The following is a 12,272-nucleotide window of genomic DNA, read 5'->3' as shown; positions in this document are numbered from 1 at the left end:
TTGTGGGAGAGCAATGTGCTATTTTTGTAGTTAAGAGCATTGTCTACATCTAGTGTTCTTCATGGACCTTTGTAGCTCTAGAGAAAAAAAAAACCCTAGGAACGTAGTTCATGTAAAGATAAACCCATACAGTTTGTCATCCCCTCAGTTTCTTTGGTGCTGCGCTTAATTGTTTTAAGAATGTGGGAATGAGAAAACTGACCCAAGTTTCACTGAGGTTGGGCATGGCCAAAGTTTATGTGTCTGACAGTGAGCTGGACTTACCCACCATTGACAGCTCAATACACTGCAGAAGACCGAAACTAAAGAAAATATTAATGGTTCGAAACAATTTTTAAGGCTGTTATTCCTTTTTTTTTTTTTTTAACCAGAAGTGACACGAAAATATTTCACCCCTAAATTTTTGGCGTTTAAAACAGCAAGCCTCCCAAAATCTCAGGAGCGTGTGCACCCATCCTCACAGACCCGTTTGTGTTTGCCCTCTAGGGTTTGGAATTTCTCTCTGCCGGGGTGCATGGAGAGATTACACTTCAGCAGAGTGTGACGAAGCTAAAATACACCACAGTCTGAGAGACCGAAGTACATCTCTGCACTCCATTTTTATAAATTTGGAAGTATTCCTTGATTTCAGAGAGAGAATGCTTAATGAGGGGCAAGAAGCATATGGTGTCCTCTCACCTTTAGGAGCGGCCTGCCTGAGCTGGGACTAAAACACTTCAGCAGAGCTTTGTGCTGGGAGGGAGCTGTAGTTCTGAGGGCTGTGTTAGACTGCAGAGAATCTTCTGTTTCCAGATAAATTCCCTGAGCGTCCTCATTACATTCACTTGGCAAAACAAGACTGGGAAACGTTTTCTCCCAGGAATTAGTCAGGTTTCTGTTCATAGGGTTTTATCCCTAAATTTTGATACCATGGCCTCACCGGGGCAGAGGCTTTTTTGGATAGACATGAGATATGTGGGAAGGTGATGGTTGGTAAGGGCGGAGGGAAGGATGTTCTTACCCGTTTTGCATGTCTATTAACAAACTGGGTCATTTTCCTGTGTTGTATTTACATGACTTGTTCCTGGGCTGGTGTGAAATGTGAATCACCAAAACATGATGATTATTTAAAAAAGAAATAGGCTAAATGAAACATAACTGAAATAGAACTGAAAGGCTAAATGAAATCAAGTAAAAACAGAACATGCAACATTATTCTTTTGATACAGTTTCCTTCTGCAGTTGCTGAGTAAAGCCAAATAGTTCTTTTTTTCCATGTCTGGTAAAAATATCTAGGCTTTTGAATTTGAATATAACAGGGACACGGAAAATACATTTCTCTCTTCAGGTTCAGGCTTTGATTTGTTTTTTGCTCCTGGGTTTTGGACACTGAAGTAGGAATTTATGGTGTGTTTTAAAGAAGGCTACTGGTTCTCATCTTTGTCAAAACCCCATGAACATCGAGCTGATTTTGGTTTTAACAACTGAGATTAGAATTTGGCAGAATTTCTCAGTGGAAGGCTCTCCTCCTTTGCTTGTGTTTTGTAAGTTCTGCTCACTTTTTCTGTTCTTGCCTAAAGTGTCTGAAAGGAATTGTGTGACTTGGGAATGCCCATTAGGCATTTGCATGAAATACCAGGCATAGTATAGGGAAAATGCTGTGCCACTCTCAAGTATGCCATGCATCTCTTTTATAGATAATCTTCATGTGTATTAGTGTCACTGATTTAGTGTGTTTTTGTAGAGTGCAAGCATCCTGAATCAGGACCCCATTATGCTTGTCACTGTACAAACACAAAAAAAGAAGGTTTCTTTCCATTCCACAGAGCAGCCTTTGTGCTTGGAGCTTAGAGTAATATAAATGTGTCTTTGTATGGGGAAAATTCAGAAACAGGGAGTAGGTAAGAGATCCCTAGCATGGTTCATGAATGAGATTTCAGTCCTGAAGCCATGCTTAACAATTTATAAATTGAGGAATATATGTGTATGGGTGTTCTCTCTCTGGGTTTTTTTTCCAGACGCATGTATGTAGAAGTTGCTTTACTGTTAGAAGTACTGATATTATTAATAATAGATTCATACTTCCTATAAAGCCTTTTGATTAGGAATTCAGAGCATTTGGTAAGCGTTGATATACAAATCATGAAGATTTCTGTGTTTTTTAGATTGAGAAGCAAAATTAGCCCCAACGTATAGATGAGTAAACTGAGGAATGCTGTCACAAAATCTTTTGCGTGTGTGGATTTAAAAAGTAGAGACACTGACTAGTAGTCCCGTCTTTTAACCTCGAGACACCTTCCTTTTCCTTCTTGAGGTCCTAAGAACTGCAAATTATAGACTTCTCTCTGTCCAATTATAGTTTGTAAAGGTCTCATTCTAGCAAGATGAACTATAGTATTCAAATTGCTAAAGTATGTAAAATGGGGACTATGGAGTATAATTAATAAAATAAATTAAAGAAATGTTTGCAGCCACAGTTGTGTCGTTGTTGTCTAGGAGGGGATACTGTCTGTTGACCCTCCAGTTATCTGAGTGCACTTCTAAACCAACTCCTTACCTGGAGGCAGGTTCGGATAACTGGAGTCCAGAAGCAGAACCCACTGTGTTTAAGCAGTAATTTGGGAAACAGCGTGTGCTGCTTTGGTCAGCTTTGGTCCTGAGAACAGTTCACATCTTCAGCCACATGTGCCAGACCTGTCATATGTTTTATAACCTGAGGACTAGGCATGAGGTGAGTCCAGGAAAAAAATAGTTCACATGGAGAGTATCGATGTGAGGAACAGACTCCACTGCAAGCGGCGATGTAGGCAGCCACAGTGAGCAAAGCATCCAGCCAGCCTAAAAGCAAAAAGCCCCGCTGCAGAACACAAAATACATTGTGATTCTTACCCACATGTTTGACATCTGCTTTTTTATATGAGATCCAAAATGAAGGAAATATCACAGGGTTATTTAAAGGGAGGAATTATTTTCTTATTCACATTAAAAGTTCTTCTGGTCTGTTTTAGCGTTGTTTTTTTTTTTTGGTTTCCAACTGCACGCTCAGTAGGAGTGGAGCTGTAATGCTGAGGTGTGCAGGTAGCTTTGGATCTAGGCTGTGTGTTGCATCCTTTACTACACACTGTTGAGAAAATGGGTATAAACTGAGGTAGTCCTGGGTGGATTTGATCTCTGTTGCCTTTGAATATCATGACTAAGCTGTTGAGTTATTCTCTTTGATAAGCTTTTTAAGAGTGACATTACTTTCAAGATAATGGATTATGATCAGGCCAGTTCCATAGTGTTTCAGTCGTAGTTTTTCAGCAGTGTGTTTACGAAGACCTGTTTTGTGATAGGGCCAGTCAAGGCATCCTTTAAAAAAGTGCCCATTCATTCTGAGTGTTTGGACCCAGTAGCACTGGAGTTCAGTGTCAGGTCCTAAAGACGTAGGCCTAATTAATTAACATCCTGCTCAACTCTGTGAAAAAGGCTGGTGTTCTTCGCCCGAGTACACCATGATGGCATGAAATAGTGACTCCTGAGGAGATCACTGGTCAGAATCCTGACTTTCCTTCATCTGCAGCAAACTTCCGTGGGTTGCAATGTCGGCAGAGTTTCTAAAGCGTCAGGAGGGATTTCTGCAGGCTTCACCAAATCTGGGGATTTTGGGAGTTCTGTGTTGCTGTGCTTTGACAACAGGTTAACTGTCTTATTCTCCTAAACAACATGTATGCCCGGCAGATTAGAGTGATCTGAATGCCCACGTTGAAAGTGTACCTGAATTATGCCAGAGCTAACATCTGGACCTTAGCGGACTTGGCACTGCACGGAAAATCAATCTTTATTTTGAAACTGTGTGTTTCCTAAGGTACTAATTCCCAGTTGTGGCCACCAAGGCCTAAAGCTGCACAAAAATGCCTTCTTCCAAATATACATTTGTTTGATAACCCCAGTTTTCAAAAGTGTGACCTCTGTTAATTTGTCACCAGGCAAATTATTGTCACCTGTTCACTGATTCCATGAGAAGCCCAGGCAGACAGCAGAGCCCCATGCTGGTAAGCATTTCTGGTTTTGCTGTTTGTGGTAATAAGCAACCCACTTTGAAATTGACCCAGGTACCTGCAACTGACGTGCATGTGTTGTCCGGTGTAGCAGGAACAGGTTCATCTTGTCTGGAGCTGATTCCTCTAGAGCAGCTGAGCCTGTCTTATATTTACTTTTAAAATAAGCTAAACGGTTATCTGATAAGAAAGACAAAGTCTTTCTCTTAAATTTACCTACAGAATTTCCTGCTCTATGTTTCTTAGAAAGATGAAAACAAGATGAATGGAGTTTCTGCTGTTGTATTTGGGTAGAACTTGATGTGGAAGCCTGTGTTTTTAAAAGCTGCTATAAACACTTAGTGCATAACAGAGCATTATTTTTAAAAGGAGATAAATACAATAGCTTTTTACATACATGTGCAGTCTATTGAGAGGCCATCCAAAGCACTGATACCAATTTAAGAAGATGATCTTTTGCCTTAGTTATACATTTGGGAGGTATTAGCTGAACATTTTGTGGAGAACCGTGAATACCTTAGTTGCCAGTTGTCTAAAGTGCAGCTAATGATTGCTTCAGTGCCAGTGTTTTGATGGCTAGAACCTAGGCCTGAATATAAATACAAAGAACTCCATCTAAAAAAAATGCGTGTGCGCACACACTTTTTATACAAAACAGATTTCAACCATCTGCTTGGCACTTAGCTTTGCAGCTATAGGCTCTGATATGAAAGGGAGCACTGTCCAGATTATGAAGGGTATCACTTTCATTGGCACCTTAGAAAAATCCCAGTGTTTTAGAAAGCTTGTTTGTCCAGTGGTTTTCTTCAGTGGAATAATGAGAACAATACCCTTAGCCAAAATTTTGTGTCTTCCGTCGTTTCTCTGATGGCAGCATCTCCCCCTTACCCTTGCGAAAGATATTTTGTCGTGAGGAAAAGTTTCTGTTCTGCACCTCAGCATTTCCAAGTGTATCAGAGGAGCTTAGATGAGTGGCCCTTGGAACTGACACCCCAGATGGTTTATGACACAAAGCACTGTTTGCTTAGGAATACGTTGTATGGCAGAGTCTGTTGCCCAAGCACTGCGGAGCGTGTCAAATCAGCATGGAAGTTAATGGACCAAAAGCTCTTCTGAATTTAACACTTTCCCATTTGATCGGAATTTACAGCCTTAAATCAGGACCACAGTCTTCCTTTAGTGGTGCAGTGGTGGAAAGTAAAGTTGATACCATAAATTACAGGAATATAATACAATCATTTTGATCCAGTTCGTCTGTTTAAAGGTTGAGAATTAATGAGACCGACTAAAACCTTTGGTAAAACCCTATTTATGAATTACACAGCTATATAAAATGAATTTTGAAAGTTAGGAGATTTGGGTACATAGGAATTTGATTCTCTTACCAGTTCATGTTTTACCCTTAAGTTAAGCAGAGCAAAATCAACCGTACAAGAAAAATCAATAATCTCTGAAGCTTTCACTCTTTGTTAGCAATTGTCCTTAAAATATGCAGGACAAAACAGTTTCTTCTTTCCTTTCCTTCTTTGAAAGTCCTTCTTTGAAAGGGCTTGATAGTATTTTCCCTTAGGTGCATGTTTGGAGAAAGATGGCAAAAATGCAACCTCCTGTGTGTAACAAAGCCTCTGTGTTTGGCCATCCATTTAGTGCCGTGTCACATTAGTCCTGCATTGTTAACACCTTCAGACAGGGCTAAAGGTTCCTTGCTGCTGTGTCTAGAGAGCCGCTTATGTCAGTTCATAATGTTTCTGGACGCTTTCCTCAGTAAATGTACTTCTAATTTATAAGTAGGGCTGGATTGTTTGCTTCCAAGATATCAGGAGGGTGAATAAAAGGACTGATTGATATTTACATTCTCATTTTATAAAAATTTCATTTTCTGTCCATTACATGGTCTCAAGAAAGTGCTGCTTTAAACTATTACATTTTATTAGCTGGAATCTGGCTTTTTGTGGAGAAGATCCGAGATGCTGAAAGACAGATAAAGTTGGATTTCTATGGATAAAATGATGATAATATTGGAAACTTAAAAGCTTCTGCATAGTTTTAGTTGAGTCGTGATGTGTGGACAGCAAAATTCCGACTCTTTTAAAAAATGTGTGTGAAGTAAGTCTTAATGGTATTAATGTTTTCAGTCCCAGCAAGAAAATAGATTTGCAGCCCTCTGTATTATGCCCATCCTTTCTCTTCCTCAGCTGTTTCCCTTTCAGATTCTCCCCACATGCAGTCACACTTGCTTTCTACATTTTTATGAGGAGTCCTGTTATTCTCCCAGGTAGGAATTAAAACAGTAAACCTGTTAAGTTTAAGGAAATTTTGAGGCCCTTTAAATGATGATCCAGATGGAAAGGAGGCCAGTTCTCCCACCACGGTGTCACCATGCCTCCCTACAGCTGCTCTACTGGAGCTACTTAACCATCTGATTAATGAAGCAATTCTTCATGTTGCATGTCATAAAATGGGTTTCTTCAGGAGTGGGAAATAGCAGCCTATCTGCCGTTGGAGCATTAATGATTGCACAAGAATAAGCTCCTGTATTCAGGGATGGGGAGAAGGAACTCTGTGAAAAAAAAAAACAGTTTGAGTGAATTCATAATGCGACCTTTGCTGTTCAGCCGTAGTGTTCTTTGAAATTTTAGAGGGGAAAGTTTTTTTGACCAATGTCAACAATTTGGTAATTTTCATTGCTTCCCCTCCTCCCTGTAGGTAATATAGTCGTATTTATTGTCAGTTTATTTTCTGTAGATTCCTCCAGTCCTCTGTGGTTGGGAGGGAATTCTGGAGCGACTGTATGGCAAGGTAAATTAGAGATGGCAGTTGGTGGTGTGGGAGGAAGGGTTGGGAAAAGGAGGAGGCAGAGGGTAGGAGAATGCAGCTACAGTTTTTAAACAACCTTCCGATTGTCCCCCTTTTTATTAAAATGGCAGCTTTTTAAGCCAGACCCCTGAAATGTTTAGTTTGATTTACACTGTTAAGGCTAAGTTTCGCCTATGCTCTAACTATGAGATGAGCAAATCTCTTGCCCTCTCCCTTCTGTTTTTTTCTTCTCTTTTTTATTTCTTCTTTATTTTTTTTCCACCACTAAAATTCTAGTTGTCTCTTTCTGGTCTCTTTGTGTTGGTTTTAAAGAAACTGCTGCATTCCATCACCCGTCCCACTAAGCTTAGCCATCTGACCGGTGGAAAGCTTGAGATGGAGAGAGAGGATGGTTTTCAGAGGAGGATGCTCTTGGTATGTCTGTGATTTTCAGCGAGTTTGGTGTTACCATCAGGTTACAGTTGCCACCTGCATTAAAGTTGGGTGCGAATGACCGGCTTTAATGGTTGGACTTCTACTATCTTTGTGGCCTGTCTTTTCATAATCCCAAATAAAAGTGAGGTTTCCAGTATGGAGGTGCCAAATGGCAGTGGGGTATCAGCCTGCCAGTTTCTTTGACTGTGTAGCTCCAGTGTATGAGGGAGAGCGAAGCCAGGCACGTCTCAGTGCAGAACTTTGGAAGTCCGTTGGAGCATTACCTGCTACTTGTGGCTTCCAGGAAGCCCTAGATTGACTCAGATTTGAAAGTCCCCAGAAAAAAAGTTTTCTCCTAAATTTCAAAGGCTACGTAATGTAGCAATGGGGAACAAAGACACATGGACCTCTTTCTTTGAAGGAGATCATTCATTGCAGCAAACCAAGCCTTTTTGTGCTCTAAACTTAATCCAAAACAAGCACTCACTGGTTGCCTGCCACTACAGTGTTGCTGTTCACACATCCTTTTACCCAATCAGCTTTTTGGTCATGGGGTTTCCCATCGTGTCCCCAACCAGTCACTGCCCTGTGCAGGAGGTGACCACACAGCAGCCATGCAACCCATCCTCTGCTTATATGACCTGGTTTTTACCTATCTAAACCTTTCCCAGAGTGCTTTCTGTTGCTCACCAGAAGTGAACAGGATTTCTTGTCTCCCACAACATAACATCTGTACTTTCAAAGATTCTGATGTTATGTTTAGCGCTGAAAGCAGGAGGGAGGGATGAGCGTGTGTGTAGGAAGGAGGACGTGATTTTCGTAAAGAAATGAAAAAATTTTTTGGGAAAGCATTGCATGTGAGCCAGCAAGTTCAAATAACTCGTGAGTCGTTCTAGAGTTATGGGGTACTGGTAAACTTTTTTTAATCATTTGGCTCATGTATCCAGTCTCTTTTGAAATATACCATTTCCATGGGTATTTTGGAGAAAAATGAGAGCTCGTTTTTTCCTCTCCTTATTTTTATCTGTATGAAACATCAAAGTGAGTGCCTGAAATAAATTGTTTGCCATTTTTAAACCCTATGTCAGGTAGAGTTCAATAAAACAAGACAAGTGCATTGGAACTGTTGTGCAGATGACTTGTTTTTCCTTTGAGATGAAAACAACCCAGGTGAATGGGAGGCTCTGTGTAGCACCACGGGTGGGTCTTGTGTTTTTTAATTTTAAAAACACTTAGGGAGTGTAACAGGTAAACGTTTAATTTCACCAGGCACCAGGTGCCTGTGTCAGTCCAGTTTTATGGACAGATTTAAAAAACAGAAGAAGGACTGAGTAAGTCCATAGAGCAGTGTTTGCTCCCACCTCCAAAGCTTTTATTGCTGGCTCTTCAGCAGCTCTGGGTAGTGGGAACATCCCGGGAAGTTTGTTCTTCCTCTCCCTTTGCAATACCGTGGTGTGAATAAACAGAGGCTGTGCTTGTCACTTGGCCTCCTTGCACAAACCTCACATTCATGTGCCATCGTGAGGCTCTGTCCAGCTCCCACTGAAAACAATTGTGAGGCTCTCATTGACTTCTCTTGGGTGTTGGATTGGGCCCATTAGAAGGGGAGAAAATAAAGTGGAAGTGTTGTTAACGATGCCTATTGATGCTTTTTCCTGGCACAAAGTACTGCAGATAATTGTTTCTAGATGAAATGCAGTTGCATCTAAGTATTACATTTATTAGCTTTTCAAAGGAGGGATAACCAAAGTGGACATATGGGGTACTTGAAGTGTGATTGTGTGAGACTAAGATAATTTCAGGAGAATAGCTAAAGTCGCAGGATATGTGTGATGCCCTTTGTATACAAGATGTGGGATTGTGGAATTTATTTTGCATGCACTGGTTCTCACTGAGAAGGAATCCAGAATACAAATATATAGTCATATTTAGAATATATGAGGAGTGCAGCCTCGCTGCTGCAGACTTCAAGACCTGTTAATCAGGCCTGATAGTGATGTGATCTCTGGAAATACTTCAGTTAAGTAGGTTTAATCCTTATTAACAGTTAGTTGCTTGAAACCATTTTGGGTAAAGTCTGGGAAGGAATATAGTAGATTGAACACATAAATAAAGACCAGCCCTGTTAGGCTTTGAGTGACTTTGATTTCTTTGAAGTTTTGTAGGTTTTGTCCTTGCTAAAGCATCAGGCCACGAGCATAAGAATTTTCACCTCATCTTCAAATGTTTCTGCTGTAATTTTCAGTGTCATTTTCACATTAAGATGGAGTGCTGCTTACTTTTCTGGTATAATTCAGGTGTTTCCCCAGCCTTCACCGTGACTTGGTTGAGACATGTGAGACAGGAAGATTAAACAGCCTGTTTTTCTTAAACCTTACTCCGGAGTGTTCAGGTATGCAGTTTCTACAGGTTCTGGAATGTTTTCTGTTGACTTCAGTGTGATTTAGCTGTGGATGACTGTGATCCAGAGCCTCTTAATAACACAGTGATAGGAGAGGGCAGTGCTTGTTTCAGTGCTGTCTTCTCATCCATCATGGGGGTGGAGGGAAGGAATGAAGTGGCAGGGCTTTTGTCGCTACTGTTTTTTGGAATTGTGTTCAAAGAACTATTTTGGAAGATGATGGTGAGGTTGTTCCTACTATTTGCAGCTGCATTTGCCAAAACATTGTGCTCTTGTATGAGGTAATAGATGTGGTTTGTGGTGATATTATGAAAACATTGGTTTGTTATGATGATTGCGGAAAAAAATCCCAACTACATGGTAACGTATTTGTAATATTTTATTGAAGTGAAACATGGAAAATACAGCATAGCTTGGAGTCCCCTTGGAATGATTTCATGTTTCAGGAATGAACAAGCAATTGTGAAACACTGAAATGGGTGTACATGGCATCAGTTAAAGAATAGATTTTGGGCCATTTTAGTATAGTTTTGGGGTTTTTTTTGTTATTGTTTGTGTTTCTTTTGGTGTGGGGTTGTTCAGGTTTTTTTAGTATCCCTATTACATGTTAATTCAGTTGGTAGCAGGATGCACTTTTACATGGCTAATAATCCAAATTAGAATGCATATTTTTATTTTGTCCTGTGAAATATGGGTGATATTACCTAAAAGATAAAAAGAAAACTGCTGCTGTTGTAGAGTAAGGAATGGGACATGGTTAACACCTAACAAGTTATACAGTGTAGCCATTGAAGGATGTCTAGATAGATGGAAGCAAGAGGGCCACAGACTCATTCCTCTCAGCATCTAGTCTCGAGGTAGGGCACTCAGAAAAGTAAACAGGAAGAGATTCGTGCTGTCGCTTCACACACTCCAACTGGACAGGCTGGACTCCTGTGTTTCCCAGCTAGGGTGACTGGGAGGTTTGAAATTATTTTTGATTTTCCCCCCCCTCTTTGTTTACACAACCTGTTTTTGTTTCCTGCATGATTTTAGGCAATGGACATTACTAAGACTGAAAACTTGGACTGCTTATGGATATTTTTTTTTAAATTTTTTTTTTTTTTTTTTTTTTTTTTTTTTTTTTTAAGTTTACTAAGGGTATACAATTAAAGCAACACGTTATGGCCAGGGTACTTGAACATCCTAGGTGTATAAAATTACTTGTTATCCTACTTTGACAGTTTTATATGCCTGCTAGGTGTGTGTGAGTATTATAGTTCTAAAACTCCACTTTTTCTGCATTTGGCGTCTTCTATGGTGTTCAGATGATCAAGTCAGAATCTCTAAATGTTTAGTTATGAGTGCTCCGTAGGTACTTCAGATAGGTGTTGCCTGTTTGTGTGAGGAATAGGTGCCAAAAGAGGTGCATTGGAACAGTATGTCACTGAACCAGCAAACCAGCACTGGTACTTGCTCCATCTTCCTTTTTTTTTTTTTTTTTTTGTGTGTGGCTTTTTTTCATCTTTTTTTATTGCACATTGCAAAACACTGACATATTTATCATTCAGAGAGCTAGAACTTATACAATACTTTCTTACTGCTTCTTGGTTAATGACATGTCTCCTATAAAGCTGAGCAGGATCTACAGCAGAGATATAATGAATGACCGCAGCCAGTGACTGTGATGTGCAATTGATTTCTGTTTTTTGAAAATATACCCTTAATAATTAGTCATTTGGCTGAACTACCCTATTCTTCTCTATATGAATTGTGTACAGAAAGAGGCATGATACATGTTATTACTCATATAGCTGTGTCAATAATGATACAAGCCATATAGATGTGAAAAATAGACTAGAATAAATAACAGCAGAGAACTGAACTAAAATATTTTCCTTCAGCTAAATAGTGGCACTTTTTGGTATGTTAAGAAACCACAATCTCAGAACAATTATGTCAAAAAAATCCCTAAATATGTTATAATCAAGTCTGTGGGGTACTTTTTCTGGGTGCCTCCTTTACCACCTTATATAGTGATTTGACCAAATGTGCAGCACTACATTTATTCTGTGAAGAAAGTGATATTTGGGCTCATGTTCTGTTTGTACAAGAATGTCCTTTTATAATGTCATAGGTAATACCAGACTAGCAAAGCAGAGCAAGACTGACAAGGTGTGGGTCTGTAGAAAATCACCACAGAATAATCAAAAAGGAGGTGTTAGTAACTTATTTTCCTGATGTTGTAAAGCTCAAAATAAAATGCCCAGAGTTTCTGTTGGAATCAGTGGCAGCTGGAAAGGCTGTGATCTTGGCAGGGTTAGGCATCCTTCTCCTGTGCTTCAGAAGGTGCTGAAGTCAAAAGGAGCTTTTAACTCTTTGGGGTCATTTGGCCTTAGTATCACAGAATCACAGAAGGGTTTGGGTTGGAAGGGACCTAAAAGATCATCTTCCAACCCCACTTTGAAAGACAGGGATGCCACCTGCTAGATCTGCTTGCTCAGGGTTGCATCCAGCCTGGCCTTGAGCTATGAAATGCTTGTCCTTGGAACATCCATGGTCCTGTTGGGGAGTGAAAAGGGAACAGAAGAAGGAATGGACACAGGAGGGAAGTAGGGATGGGATGGGACTGCTTACATGGG

At 40.1% G+C, this 12,272-nt stretch overlaps 1 protein-coding gene across 11 annotated transcripts in view; it reads left to right on the top strand.

Annotated features, from left to right (window-relative positions):
• The window catches only part of SOX5 (SRY-box transcription factor 5), a 455,968-nt gene that overhangs the window by 172,952 nt on the left and 270,744 nt on the right, over positions 1-12,272 (top strand). The window contains exon 1 of one of the 11 annotated variants that reach the window (XM_066184392.1): positions 3,948-4,013. The exons of the other annotated variants lie outside the window; for them this stretch is intronic. The gene's annotated coding sequence lies outside the window, so the exon portion shown is untranslated. Of the gene's footprint in view, positions 1-3,947; positions 4,014-12,272 lie in introns of those variants that run through there. 11 annotated transcript variants of the gene reach the window in all.

Source organism: Chamaea fasciata, unplaced genomic scaffold, assembly GCF_029207755.1.
Source record: "Chamaea fasciata isolate MVZ Bird 193981 ecotype frontalis unplaced genomic scaffold, bChaFas1.0.hap1 SCAF_5, whole genome shotgun sequence".
In the NCBI taxonomy this organism is placed as follows: Eukaryota; Metazoa; Chordata; class Aves; order Passeriformes; family Sylviidae; genus Chamaea; species Chamaea fasciata.
The sequence above is the reverse complement of the archived record's forward strand: the minus strand, read 5'-3'. Positions and strand labels throughout refer to the sequence as shown.